This window comes from Rattus norvegicus, chromosome 7 (assembly GCF_021556685.1).
Source record: "Rattus norvegicus strain SHRSP/BbbUtx chromosome 7, alternate assembly SHRSP_T2T, whole genome shotgun sequence".
In the NCBI taxonomy this organism is placed as follows: Eukaryota; Metazoa; Chordata; class Mammalia; order Rodentia; family Muridae; genus Rattus; species Rattus norvegicus.
Window position 1 is genome coordinate 22,088,610 of NC_141540.1, and position 21,975 is coordinate 22,110,584.

Here is a 21,975-nt window from a genome sequence, read left to right on the forward strand (position 1 = left end):
AAGATTCCATGACAAAACTAAATTTACACAATATCTTTCTACAAATCCAGCGCTACAAAGGATAATAAATGGTAAAGCCCAACATAAGGAGGCAAGGTACACCCTAGAAAAAGCAAGAAAATAATCGTCTTGGCAACAAAACAAAGAGAAGAAAAGCACACAAACATAACCTCACATCCAAATATGAATATAACAGGAAGCAATAATCACTATTCCTTAGTATCTCTCAACATCAATGGTCTCAACTCCTCAAAAAAAAGACATAGATTAACAAACAGGATATGCAATGAGGACCCTGCATTTTGCTGCCTATAGGAAACACACCTCAGAGACAAAGACAGACAATACCTCAGAGTGAAAGGCTGGACAACAGCTTTCCAATCAAATGATCTGAAGAAGCAAGCTTGAGTAGCCATTCTAATATCGAATAAAATCGGTTTTCCAGTAAAAGTCATCAAAAAACATAAGGAAGGACACTTCATATTCATCAATGAAAAATCCACCAAGATTAACTCTTAATCCTAAATATCTATGCTCCAAATACAAGGGCACCTACATACGTAAAAGAAACTTTACTAAAGCTCAAAACACACATTGCACCTCACACAATAATAGTAGGAGATTTCAACACCCCACTCTCATCAATGGAGAGGTCATGGAAACAGAAATTAAACAGAGACATAGACAGACTAAGGGAAGTCATGAACCAAATGGACTTAACACATATTTCTAGAACATTCCATCCTAAAGCAAAAGGATATACATTCTTCTTACCACCTCATGGTACTTTCTCCAAAATTGACCATATAATTGGTCATAAAACAGGCCTCAACAGATACATAAAGATAGAAATAATCCCATGTGTCCTATCAGACTACCACAGGCTAAAGCTGGTCTTCAATAACAATAAGGGAAGAATGCCCACATATACATGGAAGTTGAACAATGCTCTACTCAATGATAACCTGGTCAAGGAAGAAATAAAGAAAGAAATTAAAGGCTTCTTAGAATTTAATGAAAATAAAGGTACAACATACACAAACTTATGGGACAAAATGCAAGCTGTGCTAAGAGGAAAATGCATAGCTCTGAGTGCTTGCAGAAAGAAACTGGAGAGAGCATATTTCACCAGCTTGACAGCACACCTAAAAGCTCTAGAACAAAAAGAAGCAAATACACCCAGAAGGAGTAGAAGACAGGAAATAATCAAACTCAGAGCTGAAATCAACCAAGTAGAAACAAAAAGGACCACACAAAGAATCAAAATAACCAAAAGCTGTTTTTTTTTCAGAAAATAAATAACATAGATAAACCCTTAGCCAGACTAACAAGAGGACACAGAGAGTGTGTCCACATTAACAAAATCAGAAATGAAAACGGAGACATAACAACAGAGTCAGAGGAAATTCAAACAATTATCAGATCCTACTGCAAAAGCCTATATTCAACAAAACTTGAAAATCTGAAGGAAATGGACAATTTCTTAGACAGATACTGGGTACCAAAGTTAAATGAGGAACAGATAAACCATTTAAACAACCCCATAATTCCTAAAGGAATAGAAGCTTTCATTAAAAGTCTCCCAACCAAAAAAGAGCCCAGGTCAAGATGGGTTCAGTGCAGAATTCTATCAGACCGTCATAGAAGACATAATACCAATACTGTCCAAATTATTTCACAAAATTGAAATAGATGGAACGCTTCAGAATTCCTTCTATGAAGCTACAATTACTTTTATACCTAAACCACACAAAGACCCAGCAAAGAGAACTTCAGACCAATTTACCTTATGAATGTTGATGCAAAAATACTCAATAAAATTCTTGCAAACTGAATCTAAGACCATATCAAAACAATCAGCCACTATGATCAAGTAGGCTTCATCCCCAATATGCAGGGATGGTTTAATATATGGAAAACCATCAATGTAATCCACTATATGAAGAAACTGGAAGATAAAAAACACATGATCATTTCATTAGATGCTGACAAAGCATTTGACAAAATTCAACGCCCCTTCATGATAAAAGTCCTGGAAGGAACAGAAATTCAAGGCCCATACCTAAACATAGTAAAAGTCATATACAGAAAACCTGTAGCTAATATTAAACTAAATGGAGAGAGACTTGAAGCAATCCCACTAAAATCAGGGACTAGACAAGGCTGCCCACTCTCTCCCTACTTATTCAATATAGTTCTTGAAGTCCTAGCCGGAGCAATCAGACAACAAAAGGAGATCAAAAGGTACAGATTAGAAAGGAAGAAGTCAAAATATCACTGTTTATAGATGATATGATATATTTAAGTGATACCAAAAGTTCCACCATAGAACTACTAAACCTGATAAATACTTCAGCAAAGTGGCTCGGTATAAAATTAACTCAAATAAATCAGTAACCTTCCTCTACCCAAAAGAGAAATAAGCCAAGAAAGAAATTAGGGAAACAACACCTTTCATAATGCTCCCAAATAATACAAAATACCTCGGTGTGACTTTAAACAATCATGTGAAAGATCTGTATGATAAAAAGTTCAAGCCTCTGAAGAAAGAAATTGAAGAGTATATCAGAAGAGTGAAAGATCTCCCATGCTCATGGATTGGCAGGATTAATATAGTAAAAATGGCCATTTTACCAAAAGCTATTTACATATTCAATGCAAACCCCATCAAAATACCAATCCAAGTGTTCAAAGAGTTGGACAGAACAATTTGCAAATTCATCTGGAAAAGAACCCAGGATAGCTAAAACTATCCTCAACAATAAAAGGACTTCTGGGGGAATCACTATCCTTGAACTCAAGCATTATTACAGAGCAAAAGTGATAAAAACTATGTGGTATTGGTACAGACACAGTCAGATAGACCAGTGGAATAGAATTGAAGGGCCCCAAATGAACCCACACAACTATGGTCACTTGATTGTTGACAAAGGAGCCAAAACCATCCAATGGAAAAAAGATAGCATTTTCAGCAAATGGTGCTGGTTCAACTGGAGATCAGCATGTAGAAGAATGCAGATCGATCCATTGTTATCACCCTGTACAAATCTTAAGTCCAAGTGGATCAAGGCCCTCTGCATCAAACCAGATATTTTCAAAGTAATAGAAGAAAAACTGGGGAAGAATCTCGAAACATGGGCACTGGACAAAATTTCCTGAATGAAACACCAATGGCTTACACTCTAAGATTAAGAATCGACAAATGGGATCTCCTAAACCTACAAAGCTTTTATAAGTCAAAGGACATTGTTGTGAGGAGAAAACAGCAGTCAACAGATTGGGAAAAGATCTCTACCATCCTCCAACTTATAGCGGGCTTATATACAAAATATACAAAGAACTCATGAAGTTAGACTGCAGGGAGACAAATAACCCTATTAAAAATGGGGTTCAGATCTATACAAAGAATTCACAGCTGAGGAATGCTGAATGGCTGAGAAGCACCTAAAGAAATGTTCAACATCTTTAGTCATAAGGGAAATGCAAATCAAAACAACCCTGAGACTCCACCTCACACAAGTCACAATGGCTAAGATAAAAAACTCCAGCAACACCAGATGCTGGTGAGGATGTGGAGAAAGAGGAACACTCCTCCATTGTTGGTGGGATTGCAGACTGGTTCAACCATTCTGGAAATCAGTCTGGAGGTTTCTCAGAAAACTGGACATTGAACTGCCTGAGGATCCAGCTATACCTCTCTTGGGCATATACCCAAAAGATGCCCCACCATACAACAAAGACACATGCTCCACTATGTTCATAGCAGCATTATTTATAATGTCCAGAAGCTGGAAAGAACCCAGATGCCCTTCAACAGAGGAATGGATACAGCAAATGTGGTACATCTACACAAAGGAATACTACTCCGCTCTCAAAAACAATGACTTTATGAAATTAATAGGCAAATGGATGGAACTGGAAAATATCCTACATGAGGTAAGCCCATCACAGAATAATGCACATGGTATGCACTCATTGTTAGGTGGGTATTAGCCCAAATGCTTGAATTACCCTAGATGCACAGAACATATTAAACTCAAGAAGGATGACCAAAATGTGAATGCTTCACTCCTATTTTAAAATAGGAGTAAGAATATCCGTGGGAGGGAATAGGGAGGCAAAGTTTAGAACAGAGGCAGAAAGAACACCCATTCCCAGCCTGTCCCACATGTGGCCCATACATACACAGCCACCAAGCTAGATAAGATGGATGAAGCAAAGTAGTGCAACAGGTACTGGATGTAGATCTCTCCTGAGCAACACTGCCAGAATATGTCAAATACATAGGCGAATGCCAGCAGCAAGCCACTGAACTGAGAACGGGAGCCCCATTAAAGGAATCAGTGAAAGGACAGAAAGAGCTTGAAGGGACTGAGACCCCAAATGAACAACAATGCCAACCAACCAGAGCTTCCAGGGACTAAGCCACTACCCAAAGACTGTACATGGACTGACTGGGCTCCAACCTCATAGGTAGCAATGAATAGCCTAGTAAGGCACCAGTGGAAGGGGAAGTCTTGGTCTTGCCCAGACTGAATCCCCAGTGAATGTGATTGTTGGAGGGAGGTCGGTAATGGGGGGAGGATGGGGAGGGGAACACCCATAGAGAAGGTGAATGGGAGGGGTTAAGGGATGTTGGCCTGGAACCTGGGAAAGGGAATAACAATTGAAATGTAAAGAAGAAATACCCAATTTAATAAAGGTGAAAAAAAAGAGATATACTTTCTTGGATGAGAAATGAAGTAATGTTTTGTACAAAATTTGATTCTGAACTTATTCAGGTGACAAGGCTGTGGATGACAAACTGCACTTTCCCTGAATTCACTCTTGGTTCTTGACTTAGTTTTACTAATATGTTGTTTATGTCTTGAGTAAATTCATTAAGTCATTCACCTAAAAATTTTAAGACAGATTACAGTTTGCTTCAAAAAAAGAAAGAATTTAGTATGCAAGTAATTCTTTTTTTAAGCTTTCAAATTATATTTCTGAAAATTATTTATAATAATGCTTTTCTCAGTTCTTTCTGGATTATCAGGTTTATTCACCATTTTCTATTTCCAGAGTTAGAATGTAAACAAACCCTTGGTTGGTAGGGATTAAGGAATCTTCTCCAGTTGTAAAGAATACCTTGTCTCTAAGGCTAGGCACACATCATCCCTATTATTACTTGTTTCCTGCTAGAAAGATTCATTGTTATTTTTGGTAAATGATACTCCTTGGATAGGATACAAATAAAATAAATTTTATTTTGATTAATTTTAAAATGATGCATAATAATATTTTTCTATGAAATACTTAAGAAGAAAGGAAGGAGAATAGAATATCTGAAGAGAATAGAGATTATGTGATGATTACAAAGACAATTCCCTCATGTGTTCACAAAAAAAAAAACGTGGAAAAGTACAAATAGAGGCAGGGGGAGGAAGAGGGAATAGGAAGACTTATGGAAGGGAAACTGAGAAGGGGGATAACATTTGAGATGTAAATAAATAAAATAACCAATAAGATAACAAAAGAAAAGTTGAACTATTTTCCGATTTTTCCTCTTCATTTTCTAAATTGTATAATTTCAAGCGTTAAATTGTTGGAAAATAATTTTATAAGGTTCTAATTTTACCACAGCTTAGTAAGCCCATTTTCTCTTTTCCAGTCTCTGAATAAAATAACAAAAAGATGTACAGCCTTATAACTGAATTTGGTAAGAGTTTATAGTCAGTCATGGTGGAAAAAAAGAAATGTAAACAACTTCAGTGTGTGAAATAGAATAATAGATTCCTAGCTACTTCTTTCATTTTCATTCTTTTGTACCTCTACAGCAGTGAGCTACATAGAACCACATTTGTTACTTAGCATTAATTGTCAAAGCCTGGTATCTGAAAGCATAAATGTTCAAATTGGCCACTCACAGTTCCTAGGCAAGAAGAAATCAGAACAAATCAAACCAAAGATGGTAGTCTGAAATGCCAATATAGAAGATTCAGGTAATTTATTGTGATGAAAATCAAGTCTATTGATAGATAAGTATTTGGCATGAAGATTACTCAGTATAAGAGAGGATCACTACTCCATACCCCTGTTGAAGACTTTTGCTGCCTATTGCAAAAAATTGTTGTTTACTAAGCTGCATTTACAAGGTATTCTGAAAGTGTATCAGAGTTGTATGCTTTATCATACTAATAGCCAAGTCCTTTTTTTCTCTAGTAATTGAGCTATAAACTTTTCTTCCACATGACTAGCATAGTGAGTTGTGACAGCCAAAGGAATATTGAACTCATTTTGCAATAGTGTGTGTTATAATATAAATTTTATCATTGAACCTTGAATATTATTTCTTTCATGTTGGTACATTTTATGTGGACACTTGATTAGAGGTAATTCCCATGGAAATTTCCTATTTACACAGGTTTTCCATGACATTTTTAGATTTTTATTATATTTCTTTTGTAGGCTTTTGATTTATGAGGTCCATGTTAGTGTGAAGGACTATAAGAAATATTCTGATTCTCTAGTACAATTTGATATCTGAGAAGGTTATTTAGACATCAGTTATTTTATTATTCACGAAAATTTATTGACCCAGAACTTTTATATATCCACATGAGTTAGAACTTGTTTTTTTCAGGATCTATGAGTAATTGTATTGTTGCTTTGAAGAGGCTTGCATAGAATCTGTAAGACTGCTTTAATAGAATGGACAGTTTTATCATAAAAATCATGGGTTCATTAGCATTGGTTATATTTTAGATTTCTGAGATCTTTAATTTCTTTTTATGAGATATTTTTATTAACATTTCAATTGTTATTAGCTTTCCTGGTTTGCCTTCCATAGCTTCCCTATGATAGCTCCCTCCCCCTTCTTCTAGGATGCTGTTCCCCACCCATCCACACAACTTTTCTGCCTCAATGCCTTGACATTCAGCTACACTGGGGGTGGCGGTGTTCAAATCCTGGCAGGACCAAAGGCTTCTCCTCCCATTGTTGCCTAACAAGGCCATCCTCTGCTGCATATGCTGCCTGAAACATGGGTCTGTCGATGTGCCCATGGTTTAGTCCCTGGGAGCTCGGGTTGGTTGATATTGTTCTTATGGGGTTGCAAACCACATCAGCTCCTTCATTCCTTTCTCCAACTCCACCAATGGGGACCCCACTCTCAGTTCAATGGTTGACTGTGAGTGTGTACCTTTGTATTTATCTTGCTTTGGCAGAGCTACTCAGGAGACAGCTCTATCAGGATCTTGTCAGCATTCACTTCTTGGCATCAGCAATATTGCCTGGGTTGGGTGATTGTGTGTATATGAGCTAGATCCCCAGATGGGGCAGTCCCTTGATTGCCTTTACTTCAGACTCTGCTTCAAACTTTGTCTCCATGATTCCACTTATAAATATTTTTGTTTCCCATTCTAAGAAGTACTGAAGCATCAGCAATTTGGTCCTTCTTGAGCTTCATGGGGTCCGTGGACGGTATCTTTGGTAATCTGAGCTTTTGGGCCAATATCCACTTATCAGTGAGCACATACTATATGTCTTTTTTTTTGTGATTGGGTTATATCATTCAGGATGATATTTTCTAGTTCCATTCATTTGCCTGTGAATTTCATGAAGTCATTGTTTTTAATAGCTGAATAGAACACCATTGTGTAAATGTACCACATTTTCTGTATCCATTCCTCTGTCGAGAGACATCAGGGCTGAGTTTTTGATCCTAGCCATTCTCACTGGTGTGAGGTGGAATCTCAGGGTTGTTTTGATTTGCATTTCCCTTATGACTAAAGATGTTGAACATTTCTTTAGGTGTTTCTCAGCCATATGGCATTCCTCAACTGTGAATTCTTTGTTTAGCTCTGAACCCCATTTTTTTCTTTTCTATTTTTTGGAGCTGGGGACCGAACCCAGGGCCTTGCGCTTGCTAGGCAAGCGCTCTGCCACTGAGCTAAATCCCCAACCCATCTGAACCCCATTTTTAATAGGGTTATTTGTCTCCCTGTGGTCTAACTTTTTGAGTTCTTTGTATATTTTGGATAGAAGCCCTCTATCTGTTGTAGGATTGTAAAGATCTTTTCCCAATCTGTTGGTTGCCATTTTGTCCTAACCACAGTGTCCTTTGCCTTACAGAAGCTTTGCAGTTTTATGTGATCCCATTTTTCGATTCTTGATCTTAGAGCATAAGCCATTGTTGTTTTGTTCAGGAAATTTTCTCCAGTGCCCATGTGTTCGAGATTCTTCCCAACTTTTTCTTCTATTAGTTTGAGTGTATCTGGTTTGATGTGGAGTTCCTTGATCCACTTGGACTTAAGCTTTGTACAGGGTGCTGAGCATGGATCGATCTGCATTCTTCTACATGTTGACCTCCAGTTGAACCAGCACCATTTGCTGAAAATGCTATCTTTTTTTCCATTTGATGGTTTTGGCTCCTTTGTCAAAAATCAAGCGACCATAGGTGTGTGGGTTCATTTCTTGTTCTTCAATTCTGTTCCACTGATCTACCTGCCTGTCTCTGTAGCAATAGCATACAATTTTTATCACTGTTGCTCTGTAATACTTCTTGAGGTCAGGGATGGTGATTACCCTAGATGTTCTTTTATTGTTGAGTATAGTTTTTATTATCCTGGGTTTTTTGTTATTCTAAATGAATTTGCAAATTTCTTTTTCTAACTGTATAAAGAATTGAATTGGAATTTTTATGCGGATTGCATTGAATCTGTAGATTGTTTTTGGGAAAATGCCCACTTTTACTATATTAATCCTACCACTCCATGAACGTGGCAGGTCTTTCCATCTTCTGAGATCTTCTTCAATTTATTTCTTCAGAGAGTTGAAGTTCTTGACATACCTATCTTTCACTTGCTTGGTTAAATTCACACTGAGGTATTTTATATTATTTTGGACTTTAGTGAAGGCTGTCATTTCCTTAATTTCTTTATCAGTCTGTTTATCCTTTGAGTACAGGAAGTCTAGTAATTTGTTTGACTTCCTTGTATACCCAGACCCTGTAGTCTTCTTACAGGTTTATGGTCACCTCTTTCTTTAGGTTAGGGAAGCTTTCTTCTATAATTTTTTGAAGATATTTATTGACCCTTTCATTTGGGAGTCTGCACTTTCTTCTGTACCTATTATCCTTAGGTTTTATCTTCTCATTGTGTCCTGGATTTTCTGGATATTTTGGGCTAGGAGCTTTTTGCATTTTACATTACCCTTGATCTTGTGTTGATGTTTTCTGTGGTATCTTCTGCCCTGACATATTCTCTTCTATCTCTTGCATTATGTTAATGATGTTTGCATCTATAGCCCTGATCTCTTCCCTTGGTTTTCAATCTCCAGGTTTGTCTCTCTTTGTGCTTTCTTTATTCTGTTTACATTTTTAAATCCTGGATGGTTTTCTTCAATTCCTTTACCTGTTTGGCTGTGTTTTCCTATAATTCTTGAAGGGATTTTTGTGTTTTCTCCTTAAGGGCTTCTACTTGTTTACCTGTGTTGTCCTGTATTCCTTTAAGGGAGTTTATTTATGTTCTTCTTTAAGTCTTGTATCATCATCATGAGCTGTGATTTTAAATCCAAGTCTTGCTTTTCTGGTTTGTTTGGATATCCAGTATTTGCTTTTGTGGGCGAACTGGACTCTGATGATGTCATTTAGTCTTGGTTTCTGTTGCTTAGGTTCCTGGGCTTCCCTCTTGTCATCAGTTTGTCTCTGGCATTATCTTGTCTTACTGTTTTTGAAAGTAGCTTGACCCTCCTGTAAGCTTCTATGTCAGCACTCCTGTAGACCTGTTTTCCTATTTTCTTTTAGCTGGTTCTGGGAACAGAGTGTTCTGCTCTCAGCTGTGTAGGTTTTCCTGGTGACTGTCTTTCAGCTCTTGGCACAGGGAGGAATCAGAAGTGTCCTGCCCGTAACTGCTCCTAGGTCCATGTGCCCAGGTGGTACAGATGGCACTAGGTGATTTCCTGTTGGGTCAGTAATGTGTGCAGAGGTTAGTTTCCTCTGTTTTCTCAGGAGTGTCCACACTTCTGAGGGTCCATCCCTCTCCCCTATTTGGGTGTAGGCAGCTGTTTGATTCAGTTCAGTTCTGGGTACAGAGCAGAAGCACAGGTACCTGCCACTGCCTGCTCCTATATTCCTGTGTCCAGAGGCACTATGCAGTTTCCTCTTTTCCCAGGGATTTGGGCAAATGTGGGTAAAAGTGGCAGTCTGTTCTGCAGTCTCAGGATGGCCCGTAATTCTGGGTGTTTAGCTCTCTCCCCCATGAGATTTGGGAGCAGGGAACTGTGGGACATGATTAGTTCCTTAAATGTTTTCTTGAGAGTAACTGGTATTGGATGGAGGCATATGTCAAAGTGACAGCTATATACCACTCTCTTCCTTTCTCAAATGCATTTGAAATCAGGAACTATGCGCACCTGAATCTCAGTAACTATGAATATCACAAATGAAATCAACTAAATTGTATAGATACAGAGGAAAGAAAAAACATTATATTGTTGTCTCTTAAATTTAACTAAAGTACTGCAAGGAGATAGTTAAATTTCAACATTTCTCCTAATGGAAATGAGAATTTCCATTCTCATTGTATCTCTTTGTAGTGGTGATTGTTTATGACACTAAATAGTTTAAATTGTTATAATTGTCAATATTTTGAATCCTTAAAAATTAAGGATCTTCTCTTTACACCATCAGTAAGTAGTGAGGTGACCTTTGTGATGGGCTTTTTCAAGTTGCTAGTAGGGATGGGGAGTAGGCAGCCACTACAACAAAAGTAGGACAAAACCCCAACCTTTCTTAGGGAAAAGATTATTAATTTGTCCCAGAAATTCTATTAGTCTCATAACAAAGCAAGAGTTATTTCTGAGTAGCCATTGCATTTAAATGGTTAATATCAGAAAAAGAAGACAAAAATGTATGGTTCTTTCCATCTACCCAAGGTTTCAGAGCTCTACCATGTCATTTCTAACAATTATAGTGATTTTATCAGCCTCAATTCAAATTCTAGATGCAGCAAATACTGGGGTATGGAGCCATTCAAGTTATCCCCTTGAGCTGTTAAAGCACTCTCAAGAAAGAATGGGATGAATTAAAATTAAAAACCTGTACAGGCATTGTGGGATCATACATAGCAAGTCCTATCTCTTTTAAAGGTTCATTGATTGTGAACGCGTCGACTATCTCAGAACATGGCACTCCTGGAAAAAAAGGAAGTTTTATATTATTTTATGAGAACAAAGAGAAGATGTTTGGTCTCATGAGGAGGGAAATCTATGGTAGAATCCAATTAAGGTTTCCCAGAAAGCTTTAGAATAAGTAATAGTTAAGATTTGAGTCAAGAAAAGGTATGTTAAGTGTGCATAATGAGGAGAGGGAAATTTCTGTTCCCAAAAATGTGATGAAGAGAATCAGCTTTGTGAGGAGTGATATTTTAAATACCGGGAGGTAGAGATAGAAGGTCATCTCCACACCAAGATGTTATCCATATAATGATAATTTTGGATAACATTGTTTAAGCAGAACCTTAATGCTATGGCAACAGCGTCTTGGCAAGTGGTGGGACTATTTGCCATCCCATAGGGAAGAACTGTCCATTGATATTGTGAGGTCTGCCCAGAGTGGTTAATTGGGGGTATTGAGAATGTGAAGCATTGGCATACCTTGGTGTTGTGAGAGATAGAGACAAAGCAGGCCTTAATGTCTATTCAAAAGTGAGGCCCATTGGCAGTAATGGCAGAGAAAAGGGGTACATTTAGAGACACTCAAACTTGAATTGTTTTATTAATTGCTCTAAGTCTTGTAGCAATACACACACACACACAAACACACACACACACACACACACACACACACACCTCTTTTTTTAATAGAAAACACAAAAATATTCCATAGGTTGCTGGAAGAGTGCATATGGTGAAGTTTGTTTAAGTGGTTTGTTACCTATATGAATTGTTATCTTTCATTGAGAAAATTCTGAGATGCTAGACAACCACAAAGCCTCTATTGGAACCATTTTTCTTCTTACTTTGAGGCATAGGGCTTGCCCTGTTTTAAGTTTAAAGAGTGCAGTCATTTTCCATCTTTAATGTTAGTGACTAGTTAATGACTATCTGTTTTCCAACAGAAGCCCCTTCAGCATCAGGGACAGACTGTTAGGTGCGGTGGCAATTCTGGTGAAGTTGGTCCCCTAAGGGTACTTGCCTTTCCTGTGTCTCTGTTTTAAACATTCAAGGCAAGCCTCTTCTAATTTAATCTTGGCTGTGAAGGCCTACAAAATGTAGGCAGCACAATGGGATATGTTCCCAATATCCAAAGTGGCCAAAATCCATCTATAGTGTTTATCTTTGAGGTTCTAGCACATGAACCTGTAATCAGAAATTATACCTGAATGACATTTTAAAGGAAGTTTAGGATGAGGTGTTGACATTTTAATTTTAGGGTCATTTTAGTTTTAAGATTAAGGTCAGAAAGAGTCTTTTTTTCATGTCAGCAGCTAAGATTTTCAGAAAATCTGCCCTGGTTAAATCTAAACTTCATTAACGTTGTAGGAATCCACAGCTTTTCACTTACTGATGAAAGAACATACTCTGTTTCCAAAACATCACAATTTTTTCACTTTAATTCTGAGGTTAACATACATTGATGATACATAGACTGGTTTAATTCAGCTGTAAATTTCTGCACACCTATGTTATATACTATATATGTCAAAGGTTTTCTCTTTCTATTTTAGGAGCAATTTGTTATCCCCAAGTAGTCAAATTTCACTTTATTTATCACACATTATTTTAAGATATCTGTGTCTGAATCTGCCAGTAAACTATGATTTTTATAATGAATTACTAATACCTTTGGAAATTTAAACGACAATGACTTAGTGTGTTAAGTCTTCAGTGTGTTTAGTTTTGAACTAAAAATTTAGCTCCATCAAATTTGTTTCCCATGAAGGGACAGTTGATTATGACTTATTTCCAGAAATAGAGTGAAATAACAAAATGAAAATCAATGAAAAGAAAAACTAGTTTTAGATCAGCTGTGTTATCACACAATGCAAAAATCCTGTCCATAATTCTTGAAATTCACATGTTATAGCTTTGTGCTGTCAGGCCTTAAGAAATGAGGTGACAGGTATTGTTGAGCTGAGTTTCATTTGTCATCAATATTTTTCCTTTTTTTTTTACTGGGAAGAGCCTTTTCAAAAGTACTTCAAGGTCTACTAAAAAGCAGTCTTCAGTCATCATTAGACTTATTAGAGTAGGGAAGAAAATGCCTTCTCTGTGTCCTCTTTACAGTGGTCCACACATTGACAGATGGCCATTATGATAATCAGGATGCATTGAGGGGGATTATCTTCCCGGTTTTCTTAGTAGTGGGCAAGTTAAGCAATATGCAACTGTGTTTTGAGGTTATAAGTGTCATATGCCATGATCCAGGAGGTTATCTCAAAGACATTTTATCAAAAGGAAGTGGTCTTTCATTTTGGTTAGTTTCATGCCACAGATTTTGAATAATGCTTTTAGACATTTGATCAATAATTCCTTTTGATTAGAAGAAGAGCTCCTCATATGGAAAAGGTTTATAAACTCTATAGTCTATAGATAACTTTCCCATGGGGATTTTTGGCTCTACTGTGCACCACCAGAGTCTTTGATACAAGACCAAAAGAAAATTTCAGAGAAATGGGTGACCATCTAAAGACTCCAGTTTCACAAATAGAGTGAAGGAAGGAATAGGAGCAGTGAAGCAGCTGCCAGTATCTCAAGTTTAAGTTCTACTGTGACAACTAAGATAACATGGATTAATCTAACATTATTGCTATGTATTTTCATAAATTTTTCATGTTTATGGGCGTATTATATGCATATATGTTTATGTTAACCACTGCATACGAAAAAAGATGTTGGATCCTGTGGGTGTGGAATTACATGTGGATAACATCCATGATGTCTGTTAGCTGGGAATTCTGAAAGATGAATCAGTGCTCTTAATACTGATCCATTACTCCAGATTTAAATTTTTAATTTTAAATACCCATTTCTCTGACAGTGACAGTGTCTATGTCATTTTATATTTGCCATTGATCAAAAGATTAGAACTAATATTGGTGTTTAAATTTTTGTTTGAAGTCTGACAATAACATGGGATAAAGTAAAAAATACCTTGAAGTACAAGACTCAGGGAATGGATTGCATGACTAAGGTGTTGCCTCTGAAGTATCAAAGATTATTCTGGTGTTTGTGATCAACAAGAACCTTGGATTGTGGGAAGTATGGCAAAGGAAAGAACTTTAGTTCATTTATCTGCCTGACTAGATCCTGTAGTGTTCAAAGTAACAGTAATGGCTCAGGAATATAATCCTCTTACGTAGTCCTAGGACAAACTTCCTCTTCCTTATGTCTTTTAATCCTGTTTTCATTTCTCTAATTGAGGGGGTATTCTGAATTTTGTTTATGAGAAGTGATATGGAAAGAAAGTAAGAAGGACTCTTTTTCTTAGCATTTGATTCAAATCAGTTTGCTCATGTTAAATTGACAAATCATAGATATGGAATGCAAATTAAAATGTTAGCTTTTAATATTGTGATGTTTTGTTTTTCTATGTTAAAGCCTTAGATAGCAGGATTGTTCAAAGCTATGTTCTAAGACAATCATTTTATATTTTGCAGGTGAATTTTTAAAACTGATGGAAATACTGTTAAAAAATTTCAACATTTAGTTATGAAAGTTGTTGTAAGTATGAATTCATAGATACCATGCAACATTTACTTAGAATGCATTCCTCTGAGCCACCTGTTCTTCTAGTCCTGATACCATAAGTGCACACATACCTGTTCATTACACATAATATTATTCCAATTGATAACCGCTCACAAAGAAAAAATTAGTTTGCACTAATACAGCGTCACTCTTTATATAAAACACAGTGAGTGCAATGGCATACACAGCTATTGATAGCAAAATCCAAGCTAACTTGGTGCCATTGTTGCAGAGATTTTGCCTCATAAATTTTTCTCTGTATACCTTTTCTTCCCTTACAGATAGTTCACTTTTTATCATGATATCCATTTTTGGTTTGCTATGGGATTTCTGTGTGTAGGACTATGTTTGTCACTCTACCTAAATATGTTTCTTGTCTTTTGGTTTAGATATATTTTATCATAGTTTTCATCTTTTATTCTGGTTGTAAGTATTTTTATTTTGTCTTATGTTATTTTATCCATTATCCATTATTCTTTAGACTCCTGATCATTTTATAATAACAAATAAAATATGCAGTGGACTTGTGGGGTTGTGGGACATTGCAAGTATTTTAGTGCAAATGGAGAAGACCGATTATCAAAGTATGTTATATTGTACAACATTATGTTATATTGTATTGTATGATGATATATACTTTAAATCTGATATTCATGGCCCATGTTATCTGGAATAATGTTTGGGGTAAAAAGGAATTTGTAGAAAGCTTAGTGAGGGAATCTTTTGCTGAAATTGTATCTCTAATACACTGGTATTATACTTAAAAATCATGTATTCTACTTAAATGGATTTTAAAAGAAATTTAATTAAATTTCACAATTTCATCATTTCAAGGACAGCAATTTTCAACAGAGTGAGAAAATTGATTTTCTCCATTTTGATATACAGGATGAAAAGAATAATTTCTTTGGAGAGATTCGGGTTCAAATTCATGTTGTGGCAATAACTGATGGAAAATTCTCTGAAAAATGAGAAAACTTTTTGAGCATTCTATTTAGCCTGAGCTTTGCCATAATCTAGCTACAGTGTATCAGTATCTAAACAGGAGCAATTACCTATATTGCTAAACCAAAATTAATGCTTAGTATTATCATTATACATTCATTCATAATGCATAACACAAAAGGGTCTTGGTGATGCACTGGTTTGTCCTAAATTTCAAGAGTCAACCTGGGGCAACTTCCTCTATAAGGCCACCTTACAGAAATACTTTTGAATAGTATCTCAATTAATATCTTTCTCCATTGCCTGTAATTGCTTTCTGATTTTCTACTAGGGGCAGCTTGCATTTTCCCACAATCCCCAAAATGTAAGCATCAAACTAACTTGAGTTATCTAAAAAAGTCTTGTTTTACTGTCTTTGACAGTCTAATGTCTACATTATTAGAATTTCTTAGGTACTGAGTGAGTTTGAACTTTAAAATTGTGATTTTCAAACACATTTTTACACAACAGAAAAAAATTAATATTTTTGGAAATCATAATCAAAATTCAAGTCAAATAAATCTTGAGATGTATTTATCTATAATCAATAAAGCCTTGTAATGTTATAAGGTGCCACAGTTTTTTTGATTGTGAACTTAATTATTTGGATTTTCTTGTCTGTCTTCATGAAAAATTCATCTAGATATTATTAAAGTAGGGAATGTATTTGCTCTATCTTTTACTTTAAATTTGCTATGCTAGATGAAGACATAATGGGGAGAGTATATCTTAGAGTTTGCTTTGTTTTTTTTTTTTTCCTTTGGGAAACTAATTTTTGGATGATTTTTATTTATTTACATTTCAAATGTTATCCTTTTTCCCAGTTTCCTGTCCATAAATCCACTGTACCAGCCCCCTCCCCCTTCTTCTGTGAGAGTGCCCCCCATCCCATGCATACACCACTCCCTGCCTAGCCACTCCAGATGCCTTCCAACAGAGGACTTTTTAATTATAAACTTTACTATGCAATATTCCATACAGTGTCTTTCGATCATATTCACACCCTCTTTCAGATTATACCCTGCTTCCTACTCACCTGACCTTGAATTTTCTTTCTCCTTTTCTCCCTTTCTCCCACCTCTCCCTTCCTTCAATCCTCCCTGTTTCTTTAAATCCATTCAGTCCAGTTTATACTGGCCAATTATTTTGTGGTTTAAATGAGATTTATTAGAAAAAACAAACAGGGCAGTTACATAGCACAGTTAGTAAAAGCTTGTCTGGTATGCACAAGGGCCTGGGTTTCATTCCTAGCACCAGATGAAGCAGAGCGTGGTGAAACCCACCTATAATTCCAACATGCAGGCAAGAGAGAGAAGATGGTCTGAAATTCACGGTCATCCTTAGGTATATAGTAGTTTCCTTTCTAACCATGTAAATGTAACAAAATTTAGAATTTGCATTAAAAGGAAGATTCCATGATAGTATGCTATAAATTGTGCAATAATAGTTATAACTGATATATGACTCTCTTTGGTACTGATACAATTATTGTAAATCAATTAAGTCTGAAGAGAAAATAACAATAGGAATGTGTACAAGCAAATGTTTCTAATAGCATCAATATTCAGAACAGTATTCATGATCTGTAATTACTGGTTTATGCCTGTTTGACCCAAGCTAGCATGTATGGAATTTCTTTTTTGTAAATTTGTTTTTGTAAGGAAAGCCCTATATTGAGCTTGGTTCCACCTGCCCTTTTCTTGTCCTGAGTTATATAATATATATGGCTAAATAAATCCATAGGAGTAAGACAGTGAGAAGTACTTTTTCATGACCTGTTGCATAATATGCTGCCTTCAGTTTTCTGTCAAGGTTGTACCTTTCCTTTCCTCCATAACCTAGCACTTCTGTTATGTCACTCAAATAAATTATCTCTTTCACAAGTTGTTTTTCATCATGGTGTTTCATCAGAGTATTGGTAAACTTATTTACAACAAGATTCATGGTTAGAAGTGGATATTAGTAAAATATCTGGTTGCAAAATAAATAAATATATATATTGTATAAATTAGTACACTGTGTTGAAGGAGCTCACATTTCATCACTTTAATAAGTGAAAAAATTTCTGTATCAATCCCAGAGATTATCAATCTCTTTAACACAACTCTCGAGAATCTAGACTTGGCCCTAATAAGTTGTTCTGGAATTGATGGGATTTATTGATGTTTTCCTTGTGTCAGACACCACAGAGTACACGGAATTTTACCTACTGTGGATGGTACTATATCTGATCGTACACAGTGATGAAATCTGCACAGTTTCCTATATCTCTGATATGATATTATGCACATGGAATGTTCTTCATTCCACATCAACAGGAGTGTCTGAATCTTATACTTTGGAATTAATGATTTTCCTTATAATATTTGACTTTGTTTTGTGGGCAAGATGTAGCTTTATGGTTTGTAAGTACTGAGGAAAAGAAAGATGGCATTAAAGTAATTCATAAGAATCACCCTTCACATCCAGTTTGTATCATAAACCATCCTGAAGATTGCACAAAAGGCACAGAATATCAAGGGTCTGGGGCATAGGTGTTAATATTTATTTTGTCTAAATATATAATTTATGTTAAGCTTAATGATAAATCTCTTGAAAGATCATCTTACATTTTTCAAGTAAGAAGGCAAACATGTAAAAAAGGATAGCTAGACAATTTGTGACCTCAGTTTCACAAATTGGTGAAACAGCAACTGGCAGTAGTGGTACAATCACCATTGGCTAAGACTTTCACTTCCACAGAAAGAACTTGAGGTAAAAGTGGATTAACATTTCACTATTATTATATAATTTCAAAAATATTTGTATATGTTTTATTTGCATGCATATATGTCCATAGTTTCCATGCAATAGTCCAGGAGGACAGAAAAAAATGTAGGATCCTACGGGATTGGATTTCCAGTTGATTAAGGGTCACCATGTCTTTTAGCTGGAAACTCTGAAAGTTGAATCAATGTTCTCAATATTTATCAAATACTCTAAATATTTATACTTTTAAGCAGCTCTACTGATTTGACACTGAGAGTTTCTATGCTATGTGATATTTGCCATTGAGAACAAAAGATTAGAACTAACTTTTTTTAAATATTTCTGCTTGAAAAAGAAAATGTGTTGTGGTTCAAGGACCAAGAATGCAGCAATTTCTTCATCAAAAATTTCATCATATAGAAAATTTGAATTATTATGTTCATTAAACTTATATGGTAGTGACACAAAATATTTTGAAAGGAATTTTTTCAAAGTAACTTAACATATTGAAAATTTGTGAATTTTGTCGAGAGCATTTGGTGAATAAAAATTTTGAAGAGGGGACAATGGTCTGAACAGCAGGATCCTTGCTGGCACTAAATCCCAGAGTCTCAGGTGTGATCCATGTCACTCGGACATTCAACCAAACGGAACACTTTTTAAGGTGTCAGTATGATTTCAAAGTTTTATCATGATATAAATTTGTAATCTCACTTTTCTCAAGAAACCTATACATGGGATTGAAATTTTATGTGATCAGGAAGAAAAGAATACATTCATTTGTAATAATTTTACTCTGTGTGTATGTAGGTCTTCATCAGAGTATTGTACAATTCCTGGGTGAAAATGGACTACATACTAAGGTCTTATCTGTGCAGGGTCAAAGATTATTCTAGGATTTGTGATCAACAAGGACCTATAGGTATTGGAAGTGTGGGAATATAAAGAGCAGAAGTGAATCTCTATGGAGAACTAGACATTGTAGTCATGAATATGGTGGCAGTGGCTCAGGAATATAATCCTGATTTCTCTTGCCAAGACTAATTTCCATTTCATCATGTCTTTTAGTCATATTTTTACTTTTGCGTTGCAAGGGACATTCTGAATTTTATTTTTGAGAAATTATAGAGAAAGTAAGCAGGAAGTACATTCTTTTGTTTCAAATCATTTTGCTTGTATTAAACTTGGCATACAAAAAAAGTTATTCATGAAATAGAATCTAAAATGTCAGTGTCTTGTATGGAGATGCATTATTTTCTACATAAAACCCTTAGTTAGCAGGGTTATTAGAAACTATATTCTCAAACATATATTTCATATCCTACAGGTAAATTTCTTCAAGGAATTGTACAATCAATCTCCCAATGCTGACTTAGAAAATATTTTGTAAGTATGCTTTCACAGATACTGAGAGTATGTATTCAGACTGTGCTTGCTGAGTACAGGAAATAGACACAAACCAATGTCCATTTCTTCACTAAACAAGAAGATATCCTCTATTGACAACTGCTTAGAAAAGGAAAATTAGTTTACTCCAAAATAGTCATGATTCATAAAAACACATTTAAATTCAAGTTCTTCACAGAATTAGTAGGCCAAAAGAAAGCCAATTCAGTGACAGTTTGGGAGTATTATTGTTTCATGTTTGCCTGTATGTCTTTTCTTACTTAACAGATGTGCTTATCTATCAAGAGTTTATTTTGCTTATCTCTTGAGATTTACTCTTTTGAGTTTCTAAGGGATCTCTTTGTGTAAGAATAGGCTTGTCACTGTGTTTATATGTTTTTTTAGAGCTTTTCCTTTGGATATTTCATTTTGCTGGTTGTTTTGATATTTTCTTTTCTGGTTGTGGGTTTTTATCTCATTCTATTTTACTATTAGGATTTATTTTATTTTTTAGACATTAGTGGTTTATAAGGAGAGAAATAAGAAAGGATGAGGACTTGGGTTATTGAGGAAGATTAGGGTGACCTGACAGGGGCTGAATGAGGGGTACCCATATTTACAAAATGTTATGTTACATGGTTTATAACATATATGCACATGTTTATTATAAATATATTTATATATAAACTACTTCAATTAATTTTATAAAATATCATACATTTATGTATTTATATATTATATATTATACATTTATAATAACTTCATTTCATTTCCTTCTCCCTTGCCTTTAATTGACTTCTTATTTCCCACTAGGAGCAGCATTGTTCTTTACGAGGATCCCAGAAGTGAAACCATGTATATACAAAAATGCTTTGAATATGATGTCATTGGTCCAGGGGATTTTGAAACTGTGCTTGGTAAAAAGGGATACTTACAAAGAATATTAATAGAATCCTCTGCTGAAATTGGGTCCTTAAGTCACTGGTATTATTTATAAAACTAGACTATTATTCTTATGTGGCACTTTCAAAAATGTTTAATTAGATTTAAATTTTTCATCATCATTTTCCAGAATAATATTTTTTCAGCAATGTGAGATTACTTTATTAGGAGATATAGGTAGAAAACTTAAGTTCTTTTAATAGATTTTGATTTATATCAACTTTTTGGCAATGAATGTAATGAGGAATTATTATCTGGAAATTGAGGAAATGATTTGAAGGCTCTATGTAATTTAAGGTTTACCATAATATAGGTACAGAGAATTAGTATCTACAGATAGAGCAAATTTGTATCATAACCCACTGAAAGTAATGCTTAGTATTAGAATTTTATATTTATGAATATATGTCTTCAGTGATATAAAAATGCTTAATGCGCCACTGGTATTTCTGAAAGTTCAGGAGTTAAGCTGTGGCGAGTTCATCAATAAGGACCTGTTCTATGTAGAAATATTTTGAATATTATATTAATTAATTACATTCTCCTTTGACATTCTGATTAATTACATTCTGATTTCCCCCTAGGAATGTCTTGCTTTGTTATCATGATTTCATGAACAAAAACATCCAGCTGGTTTGAGTTTTCTGAGAATCAAATCTCATTACAATGTTGTTGATGGTACAGTGGCCTATCATACTAGAAAAATTTGTTACTCATTGATTCATTGTGAATTTATATACATTGTGATTGTTACATACATTTTCTTTCAACTGTCAAAATCATTAACACTAGGGATCATGATTAGGAATTACCTCAAAGCATGAATCAGCGTATATGTAAATATGATCAATAAAGTATTTAATATTACAAGGTGCCACAGTTTTCATGATTATGGACTTATTTTTAAATTTAATTTTATTATTATTTTACTTATTCTCTATACCACCAATTCACTGTCCAACTCCTGGTCATCTCCTCCAATAATGTTTTCCCCATCCACTGCCCCTTCTCCTCTGAGCTGGTTGGCACACAAATGTTTGTCCTCCCACCCTGATATTTAGTCTCTCCAAGGCTAGGTGCTTTCTCTACCATTGAGGCTAAAGAAATATAGAAGCCCAGCTAGAAAGACATATTTTGTAATAGTCACTGTGCCAATTGTTTGGGACCTACATGAAATCTATGCTT

The 21,975-nt window shown here is 35.3% G+C and overlaps 1 long non-coding RNA gene across 1 annotated transcript in view; it reads left to right on the forward strand.

Moving 5' to 3' along the window:
- Window positions 1-21,664, forward strand: part of LOC148004513 (uncharacterized) — an 83,552-nt gene extending 61,888 nt beyond the window's left edge. The window contains exons 2-4 of the long non-coding RNA XR_015624498.1: window positions 14,640-14,703; window positions 19,790-19,848; window positions 20,662-21,664. This is a non-coding gene — a long non-coding RNA (uncharacterized LOC148004513). The remainder of the gene's footprint in view (window positions 1-14,639; window positions 14,704-19,789; window positions 19,849-20,661) is intronic.
- The last annotated feature ends 311 nt before the right edge of the window (window positions 21,665-21,975 follow it).